Genomic DNA, 20768 nt, shown 5'->3' on the forward strand with positions numbered 1-20768 from the left:
TTTCACACAGAAGTATCATGTATAATGTGGCCATAATCATTACCCCTCTCAGAGGTGGACATCACAGTAATCCCCATTTATAAATGGGATAATTGAAATATAGAAGTAAGTACCCTGGCCATTCTATTCAAACATGGTTGGTAAGCTAGGAAACAAGTGTGATTTTTCCAACTTGCTTAGTGGAGAATCAAACCTGGATTACTTTGGACTGTTAGCTGTTTCTGAGGATGGTCCCACATACAAGATTTTTTTATCCTTTTAACAGTGCAAAAGCAGGGCACTTTCAGGAGAAACCATGCTCCCGGGTTTTGAATTCTGACCTTTTCCTGGCCAGTGTTATGTGGTGGGAATGCCTATGACGCTGAGCTGTGGCAGTGAGCCACAGTTCCAAGTCAGCCCTGCAAGCACCAGGAGAAAGAACTGGTCTGCTGCAGCATACTATGTTGTGTGGTGCTCAGTTCGCTCCAAGTGGTTAAATGCATTTCAACTCGTGTCATCTTCAACTTCTGATGGGTTTGTCAGGGAACATAACCCCAGTCTAAGGCAAGGAACATCTGTACAGAAAGCATAACCCTGCCCAAACGTCTACCACCCACCAGCACTTGCCATGGATGTTCTGAGCCACACTCTCTACATCTAGGACTGCAAATCTCCCATCCCCCAACTTCGATGTAACTCATGAGCTCCAACCTTTCCATGAAAATTCCACAAGTAAATACACAAGTAAATATCAGGTCTTTCATGGTAGTGGCCATATTTATCGGGGAAGTATTTACGTATTTTTGGCTATGTAACAATTGTAATCCTGAATACCAAGTATTATGTTCTTAACTATTTATTTAAAGTATCTCTGGTTCAGGTTTTTAATGTGCCTGTAACAACTTTTTTTCCTTTTAAGTACTATGGTTTTATTACCCAATTCTTCACAACACAGTGACTTTTAGAAGCACATATGTGTGTTAAAGCATAACTATTTGTAACCTGGACAAGGTCACATACTGGTTAACAAACAGCCTAGTAGAGATTTCAACATGGACTGCCAAGGAACCCAGATTAGCTTCTGAATCTCCATATTTTTTTTTCTGCTTTGGCATATATGATCTCTTTTAATCTTCACAGCAGCTAGAAGAGGGTCTTCATTATTTCTTTTTTACAGTTGAAAAAACTCAAGATTTAGAAACTTGACAAAGTAAATCTTGGATGATGTTAACCATAAGTGGCAACTTTGAAGTTCACATGCAGGTCTGTTTTCTCTGAAGAGATGACACAGGCCAGGATTCCAGCAAGCTCTGGAGAGTCTTAGAGGTCATATAAAGGGGTAACACCACAGGTCAATACGAGCCTTCATCCCCAGGGGTCATTCCCCCATAACTTGTAGAATGGTCTGGACTCTTTGCTAATGTCTTTACCTTGTCTTGCTCACTCCTCCTTCATCAAGTAATTTTGAACAAGTATGATATTTCTAACATTTAGGTCAGAGTTTCCCTCCACAATTTGTGCCCCTTCACACTAGGGATGCTCTCTAACTTTTTATTTGTATGTGCTTTGTGTGTGTGTGTGTGTGTGTGTGTGTGTGTGTGTGCGCATGCACATGCAAACTCGTGTGTGCATGTGTGTATGTGTGTGTGAGTGTATGTATGTATGTGTATGTATGTATACAGGTACATGTGTGGGTAGGTGTGTGTGTGTATGTGTACACAAGTGTGTATATACAGGTGAAGCCAAAAGATAAATTTGGGCATGATCCTTTAAGGTCAATCCATCTTTGTTTTTTAACACAAGGTCTCTCATTGGTCCAGCACTTACCAAGTAGACTAGGCTGACTGTCCAGCAAGCTCCTGGAGTCTTCCTGCTGCCTCCCCAGTTTTGGGGCTACAAATACGTGTTACCATGCCTGGATTTCTTTTGCCGGGGTTCTGAAAATCATACTCAGGTCCTTCTGCTTGAAAGCAAGTACTCTACAGACTGAGCCCTTTCTCTAGCCTGGAGTTCCCTCACTAATAGCATACGTTGTCTTCTATCCTCAGTATTTATGTCTAGCAATGCTACCATGATCTTTTCCCACATCTTCTTTGATTATTTTCCTAATGTGATGGTGAGCTTAAGAAGACTACAAATACATCTCTCTTTTTTTTTCTTTCTATGTGACTTCAGCATTCGCAACCATACCTGACACATACTAGGTGCTTAATAAATGCTTGACTGGTTACCACTGACTTTTGACTTGGCATAAGATACAAAGGAAGCAGAGTGCAGAGAGCATCTTTAATTTAGATAGGCATCTCTCAAACAAAGTTCTCACAGTAACTGAAATCATTGAGCTAGGAAGATAGGTTCCTGCAGTGTGCACGCAAGAGGACTGTAAAGAAAATGTAGTTGACAGATGGGAAACTGATCCACAGCAGTGTCTATAAACGGATCATGAAATAATCAGGTTGCTTGGTCTTTTATTTGTTTCTGGATGGAGTCCCAGGCAGGGAAGATAACCTTCGCCTCAGAACAATGTGGCGCATCATATGTAAATGTAATGAGATGATGAATTATTCTAGTGTCATTATGCCCATGATTTATGGGGGGACATTATCTGCTAAAAGCCCAGGCTAAAAGAATATTGATTTCACTTTTACTGAGACAGCCATTTAAAACTTTTTTTTTTTTTTTTGAACACAGAAAATGATTGTTCAGAAGATCAACTTCAAAAAGACCAGTTTCAAACCATTTGGTAGGGAGGGGTGGGAGGAAGCTGTGGGGTGAGTTGGGATGAATGAGGTTCCCATTCTCTGTGTTCTCCTGTAACACCTGGTGGGTCTCCTTCCCAGCATTTAGCCGCATACACGGGGCTTAATACCAGATTCACTGCTAGAACCTTTTTTGGGTTCAAAGCCAACTTTTATTTCATGCTGGCAAATAGCTTTCTGACCTTTAATCCTGTTACTCAATTTATTTTGAAATCTAGAAGACGTAGGTTGCTACTACTTGGTGGTAAGTGTAACACTAAGAGAGAGAGAATGATCCTTTCCTCCAAGGGAGAGAAAAAAAATTTCTATTACACTAAGTAGATTACGCTTCTCCCAGAATATGGCAGATTGGGCATGTGGGGTTTACACAAGGGAGGAAATGGCAGTAAGTGATAACATGTCAGATTTTGATCTGTGCTAGTTGAACAAAATAGTCTCTCTTATATATTATGGCATTTTTTTTCTGCCATAAAAGGATAAATTGAAGTTGATACGAGTTAAACCTTGAGTTGAAAACCATATTCATTTGATCCTCCCAATATAGTTAAAAGACCACTGTTATTTTCTTCATTTATCAATAATGAAACTGAAGAATAGGAATAATTAACATGAGATTAAAATAACATGGGTGGGGGAATTGTCAGGAGGCTTCATCCCTAAAGGAAAGCTACAGATAATTAGTGGTTGCTGAGAGACAGAGAATCAGTCTTCTTCAAGCAAGAGCCCTCTGATAGGCTAGCAAGTCTCAAGAGGTTTGCCCTAAATACCTATGTGCAACACTAAATAACATGGGCAGTTGTATTCATAAATGTATATGCATGTACACATAAATGTGTGTGTGCAACAATTATAATTTAAAAGGAAGAGGCCATGACTTTAAGAAGGAGTGGGGGTGGGCAGGTGAGAGGGATTGGAGGATGAGGAGAGGGAAGATGATGTAAATACAATATTCATATATGAAAATCTCAAAAATAAAATTTTACAATTGTAAGAAATTATAACACTTGGCTGTGAAGTTGCTTTCCAGTCCAGACAGCCCTTAAACTTCAAACCCTTCTACTTAGGCCCCTCAAGTAGCTGAGGTTGCAGGCCAGCACCACTGAGCCTGCTCTTATGATTCAGTAGATTAATTTAAAATAAATCTCTCTTCATCTGCTTTATGCCATGAAGATAATTTCCAAAGATCTTGCCTTAAAAACTAGTCACAAACAGTTATGTTTATTCTACAGGAGAAAGGACCCACAGTGTTTCTATACTGTCATTCCAGCAGTCATCTCCAGCTTATCCTAAGTTGGATTTTGAACGGCTATCATACAAACTGCCCAGCTGGCTATTTTTCCTTCTGCTTCCAAATTTGTTGCATCTTACATTATTTTCTAAAGTCAGTTCTAGAATGGCCACGTACTAGCCAACTCTCTGCACAGACTTTGTTTCATTTTCCAATAGCGTGAGCCACTGATTTGCATATTATATTTTTATAACTTTATTTTCTCCTCTCCAGAATGTGAGCCATGTGAGAGCAAGCATTTGTCTGAATCATTCAACAATACATACCCAGAGCACACAATAGTTCTTGGTTCTTCTTGGTAAATGCTCAGTAAATGTCAAATACATGCTGGTGAGCACTTCCTCATTTGAAGCAGGCATTTCTCAATATCCTCCTCTTGAGAACTCCTGATAACATTCAAAAAAAGCAGTGCATTTCTCTGAGGCTCTCTTGCAGCTATGTAAGGCCATGTGGCCACATTAAACAAACGAATTAAAATAGTGTTAGGCTGAACATTTAGTGAACTCTAGATTTGCTTTCTATAGCTTCTGTAGCAAATGATCCCAAATGTGGTAGTTTAAAACAATGTATTTTTATTCTCTTGTGTTTTGAAATTCAAAATTCACTGCAGTGGGCTAAAGTCAGAAGGTTAGGAGGTTGTAGTGGCTCTGGATGCCTGAGTTAGAAATAATTATCTTGCCTTTCATTTCTAAAGCTTCATTATTTCACACTTTTCTCTCTTTTCAAAGTCAACAGTGTAGGATCTTAACTTCAACGATCACCTTTGGCTTTTGTGTCTGCCATAGTGACTTTTCCACCACTTCTCTCTTACAAGGACTCTCCTGGTTAAAGGACAAGCTCATTGAAACAGCCTTAATGCAAGCATGTCTACAGAGTCTTTTTCCCAAGTTCAAGTGCCCTAATGATTAGAACATAGATGTTTTGGGAGTGGATCATTACATAGTCTCTTGTAGATCCTTTCTGAATTCAGCATGTATGTGAGGGAACTCAAGATGTTATATGGACCATGAGAAAGAAAGAAAACAGAAAGAAACAGGAAACCAATCAGACCTGCAACTTTGCCTGGCTAGTACAGTATGGCAAGACTTGGGTTAGTTCACCTCCTAGGTATCAAAGGACTTGTACTTCTCTTTAACACTAATAGGGAAACACATCTAGCAAGGTCTGTTGGGAAAAGATCTGTGGTTCAGTCATTACTGAAGTAGAAACTTAAGGGTTCTTCGGAAAACTGGTTGAATAGTGTTCTGCTGGGGCAAACACATGAAGGAGCCTTTTCCTGAAGTGGACACAGGTGAAAGACTAAGGCAGACTAGCAAAGGAATGTTTAGCTGAAGCAGACACAAGAGAAAGGATGTTATGCTAAAGCAAGCACGTGAAAGGACATGTGATGAAGGACTCTGCTAACAACACACATGTATTGGTCTGTCTTACATTGTGTAGTTGAGCTGCATTTGTTGGGACTCCATAGAGAGAAACACACCACAAAACATCCGATGGTGTCCTGTAGTTTCTTGCTGCTTCTGCAGAATCAGGCTGATTGGCAGAGTGATGTCAACTGAGACAGGTGCATATGCTGAGGCAAGACCTGTGGAGGACACGTGATGTTTGAAGAGTATAAATAGGACTTGACAACTTGACAGACGGTGACGGAGACTGAGCTTGGCTTGCTTGTAGAACTGGCTGTGCAATGCTTGTGGGTCTCCAATCTTCGCTGATTTTCATTTTGCTGAAAGAGTCACAGCTGAGAATTTCTCCTGGTGTTCTGGTCTCTCCTGCTGACTCAAGCCAAGGCTGAGGCCTGGCTATCTCTGTTGAGCAGTGCCACCACTGCTGATTTGTGTTTGCTAACCTGATTCTACCAAACTGGACTGCTGGTGTATCTGTGAAGTGTTTGCAAGTGAATCAATCTGCCACTATTAGCCCGTGAACTGAATTGCCTGTTTCCAGACAACACAGACAGGAGTTGCTCCAAAGAATCTTTCTAAATGGGTCCACTTCTCCCTTATCTTTTTTTCCTCACTGTCTCTCATGGGTGGTGGGCTATAATGGATGTTAAAACATTTAAGAACCATCATTAAAAATAGGATTTGAAAAAACCAAAGTTATATATTACAATGTCTTAATGCAAAAGTGGACAGCTAGTAGGTATGTAAGCATGGTTGTCTTTGACCATCCAATCCAAGTCAACCTTCTGCTGCCCACAGACATATAGTCTCACCAATTCAAGATCATCTATTCCTGGCTCAGACCATCACAAATGCCCAGCTGATTCACAGATCCTAAGTCATAATAAATTACTACTCTATGCTTGCTGAATATGTTATAGTGCATGTTATACTTACTGTGTTATACTAAAGCTGCTTAAAAGAATAGCATGAAGATATGCTATAAACACAAAGTATAAACAACTCAAACTATCCACAACTCAATTGTGAGGGTTTTTTTTTTTTTAACTTCATTTCAGTGCAACACACATAAACCAGTGGTATGCAAAACACAAACTTTAATAAAAATTCAGTAAAAACACATTCAGATCAATGTATATTAGAAAATACCGGTTTTCTTTCTGAACAGAAGTCATATAAAGTTTTTGCCCAAAATTTCTAAATTGAAAAAGAGTCCAACTTAGAAATATGAAATAACCATGGTATTAGTTAAGCAGCACCAGGAAAAGCCTGTGAAACTTGGAAATTAATATGTGAGGTTCAAAGAAATACTATAGCATCACAGGTGACCTGGAGTTGCCTGTGGTGTTTAACCCTTAAGCAAGGAACAGAATACAAGCATTAGGCAACCCCTGGAAAAAAGTACCCTGAAGGAATTTATGTGCTGAATCTGAGGCAACAAGACTAACAGTAGACATACTGCAGAAATGAAGAAAGAGTTTTGTCCAATAAAAAGTTTTATTCAATTCTGGAGCCTAGCAGGCATCTGTATGTGGCACCTATGTATGCAGACACACATCTTTGAGTGTTTATAGATGCTCTTATCTGAGGATCTCATTACCCTTCATGGGCTTTAATTAAACGCCACAATACCCCTGATGAAACAGCTATTATTTTAGATGGGTAATTGAGACACTTAATCAAGGCTCCTTAAACAGATGAGGCAATATGCCTAAGGACAGACAGGAAGCTCTTATCTAAGCTGCAAACAGAAGACCAGAGCCTTTCCCCTCTTTCCCCTTGGTTCTGACTCTTACCACCTCACCACACAGCCTGAGGGAGCAGAAAATTACCTCCTTTAACTTATTTCTTAGTGTGAAATTGTCTCTCCCTAGACTCCACTGGTTGTGATGTAAGGAAGCCGTTTGCCTGCCTTTCCCAGACTCGTTCCTGTCATGAATAAGTGAGTTCTTGTTCTTCCCACAGAGAAGATTCCAACAAAGGCCTTTTCAGAATCTACCTGTGACACTGAGGGAAACACCTAGAGTCTCTGCAGTTGGGGAACATTTGAATTCTTATCTTAAAAAGCTTTGTCCATGTAAGCAGGCTAAGAAGCCTTGTGTACTCCCTGCCAGGGGTAATGATCCATGGCCAAACATAATCTTTGGCTTATTTAGACTTCCAGGAGCCATGGGTTCAAATCCTATCATGTTTGCTTGGGCCTCTTTATTCTACCACATTAGTTAAATGGAGCAGAAGAGTTTACCCTGTAGAACTTCTTGGCTACGATTTCTGGAAACGAAATGTCTAATTTCAACATGCTGAGTTGTTGCTACTCTGAGGAAAGCTGCTGAGTTTACCTTGGAGCCCTAGATCAAAGCTGGACACTGCCAGTTAAGCACCTCTTTAAAAGAGCTCATAATATTTGCTTTTGGAAACTTTAGCCAGGATTTTTAATGGCAGCTGTACATGAATAAGAATCTCTAGATTCTTAGATTGGTTATCTTTTATCATGTATGCATCCTGCACTGAAGCACACACACACAAACATGCCTTCAAAAAAATTCACATATATACACACTTACCCACAAATGCATACAAACACAAACACATATGCAAATATACACATATGCAAACATGCTCCAAAAATTTATAAACATATACACAAATACGTCCACATATACATACACATACTTAGATATAAACAAACACATTCGCATACATGCACATACACAAAACACACACTAATAAACACAGGTAAACACACATATACATATAGACAAACACATTCACATACATGTACATACTCAAAACACATACACTAATAAACACATGGGCAAACACACACACACATACATACATACATGCACACACAAACATACACACAAATGTATTCCCATACATACACAAAATACACACATATGCATACACACACATATATAAGCAAACATATACATGCATACATGCATGCATATGCACACATTCACAAACATATACACACACACACATATATACACACAAACACACCACAGATAAGCAAACACACATGCACATATACACACAAACATGCACACAAATATACACATATATTTAAACATAAACACAATCACATACATTCACACATACAAATGTACATATACAAACATATAAGCAAACACACACACACACACACACACACTACCACTTAGGATTTGATAACCTATCAGAGGCTCCTCCCGGGAGTAAACTGGCTCTCCCTCCCTCAGCAATCATTAACTGCCTGTAGCTCTTCATTTATGGGTGTGGCTTTAAAAACTTCCATCAATTACGTAGGCATGTCGATTTGTGTGATCATTTTACAGGTTGAGATTTGGTGGGTGCAGCATCCCCATCATATCTAGAAGACACTGTCTCAAAGCAAGTGTCCTGGTCCTCTGGCTTCTACAATCTTTCTACCACTTCTTCTGCAGTGTTTCCCAAGTCTTAGGTATAAAGATCTATCTATCTATCTATCTATCTATCTATCTATCTATCTATCTATCTATCTATATTGGAGGAAAGACAATATATTCAAGAATGATCTATCTATCTATCTATCTATCTATCTATCTATATCGGAGGAAAGACAATATATTCAAGAATGATGGTGGGAAAACTAAATGTCCACTGTAGACAGGAAGGTGGACATATATCCATCAGAGCCTACACACTTTTTTGCACAAAACTGACTCCAAATAGATCAAAGACCTTAAAGAGAAACTTGAAACATCTAGAAAACAACATAAACATAACCTACCTGTAGGTGCAGGAAGGACTTTCTAAACAGGACTTCATTCACTCGGGGATTGAGGCTAACAATTGACAAGCAAAACCTCCTAAAATTAAAGAATTTCTGTTCAGCAAAGAAAACATTCAGCTGTGTGAAGAGGAATGCCAGGGAGTGGGGGAAACTCTTTGACAACTATACATTCAATAGAGGATTAATCCAGAATAAACAGAGATCTCAAAAAACAAAATTAAAAAAAAAAAAAAAAAAAAACAAAAAAAAAAGAGAGAACGCCGTGCGGTGGTGGCACACACCTTTAATCCCAGCACTTGGGAGGCAGAGGCAGGAGGATTTCTGAGTTCGAGGCCAGCCTGGTCTACAAAGTGAGTTCCAGGACAGCCAGGACTACACAGAGAAACCCTGTCTCGAAAAAAACAAAAAAACAAAACAAAACAAAAAACAGAGAAAACAAAACAAAAACAAACAAACAACAACAACAAAAAAAAACAATTAAAAAAGGGGCAATGGATCTGAACAAAGAGTTCTCAAAAGAATAAATTAAGATGCCTAGGAGATATATTTTAAAAGTGTTTAACATCCTTATCATCAGAGGATTGCAAATGAAACCTGCTCTGAGATTTCATCTTACCCCAGTCAGAAGGGCTAAGATCAAGGATCGCTGGTTAGGATGTGTGCGCTTACTGGAGCCCGATGTTGGACGCCAAACTGTTGCAGCCCGTACTGCCCGTTCTGGTCCGAGGGTCAGGGTCTAGCGAGAGAGAGAGTGGGGATAAAGTGGAAGAGACGCGAAGAATGGAGACAAGACAGAGATTCTGATCAAGTCTCGTTTATTGAAGGGAAATCTGGGGTATTTATAGGCTTTTGCCACGTGTCTTGTAGGCGCGTGGATACCACGTGCCTTGCAGGTGTTGATATGACGTAAGCCTTACAGGCGTCTATAGCGTGGACAGCACGTGCACCACAATGCCTTGCAGGCTTGGATAGCACGTGTACCTTACAGGCATGTATGGCGTAGATAGCACGTGGACAGCACGTGAACTGCAATACCTTGCAGGTGTGGCCACCACGTGCACCTTGCAGCTGGGGGCAGTAAACAGCAACACAAAATATGTGGGATATCAGAGTGTGCTTCAGCTGTTGTAGGCTATTGAAAACCAAATCTTTCGTCAGGGTATATGGTTCCAGATGGCTGCAAAGTTGATCTAGCCGCTTTCTGCTAAAGTCGGCTCCCAACAGATGTGGAGACAAGGAAATCACAGTCCCTGCTGGTGGAATTGCTGACTGCTGCAGCCACCGGTGAAACCGGTGTGGAGGATTGTCAAAAAGCCAAAACTGTATGACCTACTATATGACCCAGCTATACCACTCCTTGACATATGCCCAAAGGACTCAGCATCCTACTCCATAGCTCAGCCGTGGTTATTTCCTCTTTATTCACAACAGCCTAGATGCCCTTTATCTGATGAATAGTTAATGAAATGTGCTACACATACATAATGGGGGTGAGGTTACTCACTCTAGATAAATGGGTAGTAGAACACAGATGCTCTTGTTGTGGATAGGAGAATAAAAACAGGGGCATCTCTTTGGGAGGGGGGCTAATTCAGAAGGAGGGGAAAGAAAAAGATGACACATTTGGAAAACAATAGAGAAATGTTCATTATTTTACAAGCTCACATAAGAAGTGTGCATGTGTGTGTTTAGTTTTAATAAAGTTAAAGCACTTGGCATGATGATGCGTCACCCAGAAGGTACAAACTAGGAAACCAAAACCCCACTGCCAGGCATGGGAAATATTCCTTTCAATTTTTGGTTAGAGGAAATAAAGAGACTCCCAAAACAATAAAGGATAGTGCTTTTGTCCCTGGTTGCCTTCCAGAACTCAAAAGGCAAGACTCGATTGCTAAAGATACCACACACTTTGGACACAGGCCTTTGAGGAATGGAGCTGGAATCGACCTAAAAGCCTCCCCCTTGAGGACCAGCTACCATAGCATTGAAAGGTATGTGCAAGCCTCCACGGGAGAAAGGCAACTGAGAGTTCTATGTAGCTGGAAAGTCTGTGGACTACAATGACTAGCCTGGAAAAATAGCCCCAATAGTGAAATGGTGGCCCCTATATCTTTGGTAAAGTAACAGCTGTCTAATTAAATGTAAATCCTTTCAGTTGGAGGGAATTAATGCCTGCTACTGTAAACCCAGCCAGTTATTCATGGCTAGTGAGGTCCTGGACCCTAGAGGAGAACCTACCACGACCATTTTCCTAAATCAGTGTAGCTTCTAAGTATATGTGTTTCTTTGTTTTGTTTGTTTAGTTTTGTTTTGTTTTTGTTTGAGACAGGGTTTCTTTGTGTAGCCCTGGGACCATGGTGGGGCCCACTCTCCCAAGTGCAGCAGTAGATAACCAGCTTTCCTGCTCTTATGCCCCAGGGCCAGCTCTCCCAGGATGCCCAGGTGAAAGGTAGAGCCAGTCCTGCTCTTATGCCCCAGGGCCAGCTCTCCCAGGATGCCCGGGTGAAAGGTGGAGCCAGTTCTGAACAGCCCTCAGATCAGAAATCAACACGTCCTCAGGTGGCAGCCCAGACCAGGAAAGTCCCCCTGGCCTTTGATGGTAACAGACCCCTACTGCTGCAGGGCCATAGACCCAGGTGTGACCCTGGTGGCAACACAAGCCAGAACCCCATGGTCCCAGGTAGCATCATCAGCTACTCACTTTAGGTTGTTCCTCACTATCCTTGAGTCCCCAGTTCTGCCTCTCTTCATTGTGCCCATATCCTTCTGTTTTTCTTTCTCTTCCATTTCTCCACCACTTACTTGCTTCTCTTAGTTGCCCAGTATGAGTGTCTGAGATCATCTCAGGGGTGGTTTTAGGAGTGCAATGTCCTGCTTGTGCATTATGGCACCAGGCAGGGGTCATCTCAGGCATAGTCTGTCCCCCTAGGCCTGCATGATACTAGACTGGTGGTCATCTCAAGCTAGCTCCTTGTGGCACCGGTTTGGTGGTCATCTTGGGCTCAAAAGTGGCCCCATGTGAGGGTTCTCTGTCTTGGGCTCACTCCCTAACCCTTCCCCCAGAGCCATGGTCCCAGGTGAGATTCTAGTCTCTGGCTTGTTCCCTGCCCTAGGAACATATCAGGGCCAGTGTGGCACCGGACTGCTCATTGTCTCAGGCTCATTTTTGTTTTTTATCAGAGAGTGTTAGACCAAAACACAGGTTCAGAGGTCACAGGTCAGAACACTGAGTGTAGACATAACCTCTCTTCTTTCTGCCACCTACTGACACACATATGACACAGCAGTCATACCTGCAATGCTTCTAGGGCCAGAGTCTTACTCATTTCAATACTTTTTTTTCTAGAAAAAAAATAATTTTACATAAACCCTAAGATTGGTCAACATCAATTACACATAATTATCCTTTCAGTATTTAACTCAACAGTTTATATTTAATTTTTTAAAAACCTCTTCTTATTCTTAATTTTTTTTTATTGTTAAAATTAATTGTGTGTGTGTGTGTATGTGTGTGTGTGTGTGTGTGTGTGTGACATGTATGGGGATTAGAGATCAACCTTGGGTGTCCATTTCACTTTCTACCCATGACAGGGTCTCTCTTACTTTAGAACACCAGTTCCAGCTGGCCCACACACTCCCAGGGATTCTTTAGCCTCTGCCTTCCATCTTCCTTTGGATGTGCTGAGATTACAGATGCAAGCTCCAACATCCAGCTTTACATGTGTTCTCTCTATTCCAACAGTCATTTTGTTTGCTTAGCAAGCTCTTTATCCCCTGAGCCATCTCTCCAGCCTGATCAATAGCTTTCTCTTGCACTGTTCCTCTTGTTTCTTAGTCATGTCAAAGTATTCTCTTTTCCACTTAACTCATCTTTTCAAGCAACAGGGACTAGTTTTTCTATCACCATTGTATATGCTTACTATTACTGTTTAGTTTTCATCAGACTTGTTTTCCTGCTATTTTTCTGGTCAAGTAGAGTCCTGGGCTTGTTACTTCTCCATTTTGAGCATATATACAGTTAAGAACACAAAGTGCATTTCTGTCTTAGCGCATCATATGCTCTGACTAAGTATAAGGGTGAACTTGGTTTGTCCCCCAAGTTCTAACTTCATCTTTTTGTTAAAAATTTTTTTCCCACAAATTGGTTGAACATATGAATCCCAACAAAATATAGTATTTCTCATCATCTCTTGTTCTTACTATGGCCCAATGTTGAGAATACAGTTACCATCACTACCAAGGGCTTTGTACCAGGACTTACTTTATGAAGATTGATTACCTTTGTAGGTAGTAATGTGATATTGAAGCTCTACAGTGGTGGGCCAGATGTGAGACAAGTTCTCAGGTCAGCAATGGATACTGGTGGATCCCATCACTCCAGCAAAAGAGCCTAGGGAATAGAGACTTCATTGAGACCCACTTGTCAGTTTTGGGGAATGCTTTGGGGATGGTCAGGGAAAAGTAGATACTGGAAAACTATTAATATTACCTGCCACAGCTATGTACTAGCACCAAGGGATGTCGCCATGTGACTTTGAGTAATGCAGACATGAGAATGAGTCATACATGTTCCTTTTAGCTCTTGTCTTCCAAGAGGATGAGCCTGTCCTCTCCCCCATCCCTTCATGGCTGGGAAGGCAACATGGTAGAAACCAGAAGTGATCAAAGAAATACATCAAAGGTGGTAGAAAAACAAGCTAAGATACTCTGAGAAAGACTTCTGGGTTAGAATCTTCTGAAAGAGCTTCCCTTGACCATCCCAGCTGAGAAGTGAGTATCAAACATGGCCCATTTGAAATGCAGGGGACAGTCTTCATAGAATTCTTGCCAAAGAATGACCTAAGACGGGCTCATTCTTGTTTATGAAATAAAAAAGGGGGAAAGGCAGAGAGCTTTTGGGGCTACTTGGCAAGAATCTGATATGGGCCAAGGACAAGGAAATGGACTGCTTGGCAGGAATCTGACATTGCCCACGGACTTCAGGCAGGAATCTGACATTAGGCTAGAACAAAGAAGTAATTTCAGGCAGGAATCTGAATCTTAGGCTAGAACAAGGAAGTAGGCTTCAGACATGACTTTGGGCTAGGACAGGGAAGCTGGCTCAGATATTTTGGCCATCCTAATAGGCCTCTAGAAACAGTGATCATGAGAGTGTTCATGTAATGTGTTAATGCCTTGCTTGTCCTTTGACTATTTGTGTTTATTGTCTTGCTTGTTCCTTGACTATTTGCATCTATTGTATTGCTAGTTCCTCAACCCAGAACTGACCTTAATACTTGCATGTAATTAAAATGGTATAAAAGCAAAAAAAAAAAAAAAAAAAAAAAGAAAGAAAGAAAGAAAGAAAGAAAGAAAGAAAAAGAAAAGAAAAAGAAAAAAGAGAGAGAGAAGGGGGTATGGGACAGGGGATTTCTATGGAGGGGAAATGGGGGAAGGGGAAGGTATCTGAAATGTAAATAAATAAAATATCCAATTTAAAAAAAAAGAATTCTTGCCAAAAGACAGAAACACAGGCTGTGGTAAGAGATGTAGGTAACTGTATGTTTGCCTATACAGTTTTTTAGTTTAGTTTTAGAAAGTTTTTTTATTATAGGAGTTTAAGAGGGTGCTTATAATATTTTATCTTACTTTAACAAAAAGAGTGTTGCTTGAGAAACACAGATTTGGAAAATGTGGAAATATCAAAACAGAAGATTTTCAAGATTGGCAGCAGCTACATTAAAGTCTATTTGGCAAATTGTAGTTGTACAAGAGAACGCAGCTCTAAGGATTTTGTTATGGTGGGGACTTCCAGGAGAGGTCTGAGGGCACTGACAGCACGCCACAGCCTTTACAAGCTCTCCTGTACCCATAGACATCCTGCCTGGCTCTTCCTGGCTTGCAAGCCTTTGTGTCCATAACCCTGGAAAATATTGAAGTTTTAATGATATTGTAACTACAAAGTACTTACATGCACCAGACACATGGTGAGTATCCAATTAGTGCTGGCTATTATTTCTAGTACTTTTCAACACTTGCCTCATTCTAGAACCTTCCCTTTGCCATTTCTCTCAAGTTACACAGCTTCCCTCATTTGATTATTTCTCAGCATAGAAAAGGAGTGACCTGAACTTGCTGTTCAATTCTAACATAGTCAGAAGTTCCATTAGGTTCAAGAATCCAGTTTCTGTTTAAAAACAAAACAAAAGACACGAATCAATGCCTTGCTGAGTTTAAGGCTCAAAATTACATAAAACAGGTTTATGGTTAATGACAAGTACCTGTGCTGTGACATTGTTAATGTCTGTTTCTATGGCAAACTGCACCAAACGATGACATATTCATTCACACAAATATCCTGATGTCATAGAGAAGGCAAGGGACTTCTTTGCTTATTAATTCTTGAAGCCAGGTGCCTTGTGCACCTCTCAGTCACTACTAGATCATAGTGGCTATTATTACCGAATCATTGGCTTAACATTGTTCTCGTCTGCAGGCTTAGAATTTGCATACTTCTGCTTAATTCTTATGCACAGCTGCTGAGATACTTCACCTTTCATCTTGGTTTACACCATTCATCTGGAATTTCTTCAAACCAAACTATTCATAATAATGGCCTTGAAAGAACTTCAGGGGGTGGGAATGTTTGAGTTCAACATTTTAGCAGCACCCTTCACTTAAATAAAAAAAACTTCAGAGGTCTGGAAGACACGAGCACTTCTGAGTGAAACGGATAATATCATCCACATGGGCTAAATGATTGCAGAGCACAGTTTTTATTGCATTATAAATCTGCCAGAAATAACAACCGAAGTTCATCAATATCTTCCTTACTTTTTGTCACTTAAAAAAAAAAAAAAAAAAAAAAGGATTGCCTTTGCCTCTCTTGTCTCCCAAATAAAAACAGAGTATTCCATGTTGTCATAAGTGTTTTCTGTCAGTGATGTTTTTCTGATAAGTTCTTGAAAGTTGTAGGCTAAATAAGAGGAAATCACATAACAACTCAAGCCATCTTCAGGGAGCATGATTGGCTGATATGACAAAGACGTGACTTATAGAATATAGAGTATAGTAATAAATTACTTATTCAAAATGACTTTATACAGAAATCAACAGGGGTCTGTCCGCAGCCTTTTTTGAAATGGAGGAAAGGTGGTGTAATAACAGTTACAAAGAAAGGTGCTGTGAAATTCCTAACCTTGGCTTTGCTTATAACATCATGCATTTCTATAGCAAAGCTCTCAATGTCTTAGTACATGAGCCTCCTGATTATAAGTGTCAGAATCTCATCCAAATGGCAAATAAAATACTGGTGATGGAAAAGGCCCATTTGCTATGTAGCACAAGAATAAAGTCCAGCACTTCAGGTATTTTGTTCAAGTGTGACTAGATCCGAGTCCTTATGTGGCATCACCATATGCTCGTTTCCATACCACTTGAGAGTGATCTGTACTGTTCTTTGTTAGGCTTGTCATGTCCTAGAGAAGGGAGGTCATAACACTAGCAGTTGATGTTTAGGAGACCAACATCTGTACATGTCTGGGAAAGAATTTCTTGACTGAGCTAGCTATGGTGGGAAAGCTCACTGTAAATGTGGGTGCATTCCTTAGCCTAGGATCTCTGTCTGGATAAAAGTGAGAGGCAGCAGAGCCCCAGTATTCATCCCTCTTTGCTTCCTGACTGTGTGGATCACTGTCTCCAACAGTCCCACCTACGATGAACTATATACTCCCCAAACTTTAAGCCAAGGCAAATATGTTTTCCCCTAACTTTCTTTCATCACACATTTGATCCCAGCAATGAGGAAAGTAGCTAATACAGTCTTCAAAACTGCATACCTGATGACTCCAAGGTTTTAGTCAGTCAACTGAAAGAGAACAAAAGAAAAAAATTTTATTTCTACTAAATGTATAGAATTTGATACAGCTAGAGAAAAATACAAATGAGTTCTGGTAAAATGGAGAGATGTTCATTTTCCAGCTGTTTTCTCCAGTGAAAAACTCATCTCTGCCCTCCCATCTTGGTTACCACCATGGGAACAATCCTAGGATAACAGAGTCATAAGCTAGAAGGAGCCTGAGTCCTCTATAACCTGTTTGAGCTTCCAGTTTGATAGAAAAATTAAAATTTACCTTGGTTAGCCACAGTTTTGGGGAGTTTCTTATTATAACTAATCTCTATATTAACAAAATTACCATTTTTTGTCAGCAACGACTATATACCTTACAGAGTTCAAATACAGAAAATGTAATTTATCAACAATTTGAAGCTATAACCTAAAGTCAACATTATGTTTGCTCCCAGCCTATACATGAACAAATACTGAAGGATCCTGGGCCTTGGCAACATGAGACTCCATTAGTGGAAATGTCAGCTAAAGAGTTCCCGGCTGGTCTTACCAAACTTTCGCCAAATTGCACAGAAGTCTAGGGTGCTTCTATCAGCCTTTCCATTCCTCTCCCTCAGGCCAGACTTCTTTCATGCTTAAAGGTCTCTCAGCTCTGTTCTCTGTAGCCTCCTTTCTGTCACAGGTGCTTTCCCTAACTAAAACTCTATCGTCTTTCCTAATCTATCATCTATTTAATCTATCTATCTATCTATCTATCTATCTATCTATCTATCTATCTATCTATCTATCCATTTATCTATCTTTTCTCAAAAGTGAAGATAATGAGGTCTTGTAAGGCAAGGAAAGATGGCAATCATCTCATCTGGTGGTAAAAGTAACTTTCCTATGGAAAGACTTTCTAAATCTCTAAAAGAGCTTTCTATGAAGTCAAGGAAGAAGCTGTGGCCATATTGTTTTTCGCTTTCTCCAAATAATTTCTTGGTTATTTTTAAATCATCTTTTGTCTCTTGGAAGTTAGAAAGAAAATAAAGTTTACTCTTGAGATTTGAAAAACCACATTTTAATGCAAAATTTAATAAAAATGCAAATTTAATGCATTTTCAGACAAATATCTGCAAAGTAAACCTCTATCATTTATCTAGTTCTTTATCTAAAATATATATATATATGTATATATATATATATGTATATATATATATATATACATATATATATATTATGCTTGAAGTCTTAGCTAAAGAAGAAGACAAATATTCTTATTTGAAGATGGTGGGTGAATATATAAAAGACTTAAACACCACCAAAAAATCCTATAATTAATAAATTCATTCACCACATAGCAACACACACACAAATCAGCACCCTGCTATATACCAGCAACAAACACATGGGGAAAGAGAAATTCTTATTCACTAGTACTAGAGTGAAACCTTGTGCACCCTTATGGAATTCAGTGTAGAGGTTCTTCAAATAGCTATACATAAATCTACTGTATGATACATCTATAGCGTTTTTGAGTACATACCCAAAGGACTCTATATCCTACCACAGAGACATTTGTTCATCCATGTTCATTGCTCTTCATAATAGCCGGGAAATGGCAACAACCTTGGATATCCATCAACTGATGATGGAAATGAGAATGTGGTACATTTTTACAATGGAATACTATCCAACTGTTAAGAAAAATGAACTTGCAGGTAATTGAATGAAGCTGGAGAGAATCAACTCTATGAGGTTAAGGGGTAAATGGGGGTGATTAATAAAAAAGGAAATAGGATGAAGGACAAAAGGGCAGGATAGAGGAGAGAGGAGGTAGATGGTAACCAACATTAAGACCCTTTGAAAACAGTATATGGAAGCCTACTACTGTAGAATATGTAATATATGTACATATGCACATTTAAAAGACTCTAAATGGAGTTACACTCTAACAGAGGACAATGCTCCTGCTGGAGTAGCAAATAAAAAGCCACTTGACAGAAATGGATGTCCTCCTTGGGAGTTACTGACCAATGGAATTCCACAAAAATTAAATTATAGGCTGTGGTCATTGCTCCTTACTAGCCTCCAGAACTCGACATTGAGACTCTATTACTGAAGATACCACATTATTGAGTCATAGAATATTGAGAAATCAAGTTGGTTCTGACCTAGAAGCTTCATCCCTCCTGGCTAGCTTTCAGAGTGCTGGGAGCTTCTATGCACAGTACAAGGGAGAAACATAGTCATCAATGATACAGTTGTGAATGCTGTAAGCTCAAATAATGGCTGACCTGGCAAGATAGGCCCATTCCTACAATAGTGATACAAGTATTATGGAGATAATAAAATACTTTCTGGTTCTTTTGAAACCTGCTTTTATAAGATAAAAACCATACCTGTTACTGTTATCAGAATCAATAACCTATGTATAGAGATAGGTTCTAGGACTTAGAAGAGACCATACTACTAATCTTGTGCTAAATGGAAGTGATATTAAACATACTCCTAATGGCTTACTGTTATACCCATCTATTAAAAGGCCACCTCCCAACTCTCATCAGAGATGCCTCTTATTATAGGAAATGGAGATTAATTAACACAGAGAGACCCACAACTATTCAAGGGGCAGAGAATAAGAGACTGCAGAGTGTTCAGCCCTAAATGGAACATTTATACCAAAATCTGCCTTTCCAAAGCTCAGAAATCATCATGGAAAAGGGGACAGAAAGATCACAAGAGCCATAGGCTATAGATAACTACAAAGAAGGTGTTTTCTGGATACTAGCAGTAGCACACGAACTCACAATGGTTGTGACAGCATGCACAAAACCTATGAAAGATAAAGCCAGACAAAATCCCAACACAGAGAGGGGAGGTAAGCACCAAGTCCCACCCCTACCTAAGGAGCTATGTATAATTGATAGCTGCTGAAAGAGGAAAAGCAAGTTTTGCAGTTTAGGGCAGCACATATTAGACTCATTTGGCTTAAATATATACTGCTCATAGCTGCTATGCACACTACACATATATGTATGTATACACATATGTATGTATACACATATACATACATATATGTGTATGTATATTTTAGTGGGCAGAAAATGAAAGGTGCAAGGAGTTGAGGGAGAGGAATGAATATGATCAAAACACATTGTATAAACTTCTTAAATAACTAAGGGAATACTATTTTAATAAAGAAAGTGAATAAAAATCCACAGAATTATTGGAAAATATATTACTTCTATTTGATACGGGGATAGAATCTGGAATATTAGAAACAGTCTTTTCCACTACAACCATCAAGAGACAACCCAATTCAAAACAAGAAAAGCTTTACCTAGACATTTGTACAAGGAAGACAGGTACATGGCTGACGCCCTACATAAGTATATAGAAAAATGGCCAGCGTTATTAGCCATCACAGAATGCAGGTAAAACATACAGTGAGATAGGATTCAGATCCACTAAGATGAGTACAATCAAAGGACAGACCCTAATCAATGTCTGCAAGGATACAGAGAAACTGGAAACCACATGCACACTGTTGCTGGGAATGTAAGACAGTCTACCAGTTTGGAAAATAGTCTGGCAATTGATATAAAGGATAAACTGGGTGGCTCAGTGGATAAGAGTGCTTGCTGAGCAAGCATGAGGGCTTGAGTTCAAGTTCCCAATCATATGTAAAAAGCAAGGGGTGGTCATATACTCCTATAACCCCAGTGCTGGGAGTGGAAGAACAGAAATAAGAGGGTTCCTGGGGCATATT

At 39.7% G+C, this 20768-nt stretch overlaps 1 long non-coding RNA gene and 1 other non-coding gene across 4 annotated transcripts in view; one reads left to right on the forward strand and one right to left on the reverse strand.

The window, feature by feature from the left end:
- LOC143443487 (uncharacterized) overlaps positions 1–20768 on the forward strand; it is a 401606-nt gene that overhangs the window by 375210 nt on the left and 5628 nt on the right. For 2 of the 3 annotated variants that reach the window (XR_013112528.1, XR_013112532.1), the window contains 2 exons: positions 11057–11180; positions 11668–14474. This is a non-coding gene — a long non-coding RNA (uncharacterized LOC143443487). Of the gene's footprint in view, positions 1–11056; positions 11181–11667; positions 14475–20768 lie in introns of those variants that run through there. The other variant, XR_013112531.1, reaches the window with a different exon arrangement.
- Positions 12372–12504, reverse strand: LOC117715847 (small nucleolar RNA SNORA17). Its single transcript, XR_004607650.1, has one exon. It is a non-coding gene; the product is annotated as a small nucleolar RNA SNORA17 (small nucleolar RNA).

This window comes from Arvicanthis niloticus, chromosome 9 (genome assembly GCF_011762505.2).
Source record: "Arvicanthis niloticus isolate mArvNil1 chromosome 9, mArvNil1.pat.X, whole genome shotgun sequence".
Classification (NCBI taxonomy): Eukaryota; Metazoa; Chordata; class Mammalia; order Rodentia; family Muridae; genus Arvicanthis; species Arvicanthis niloticus.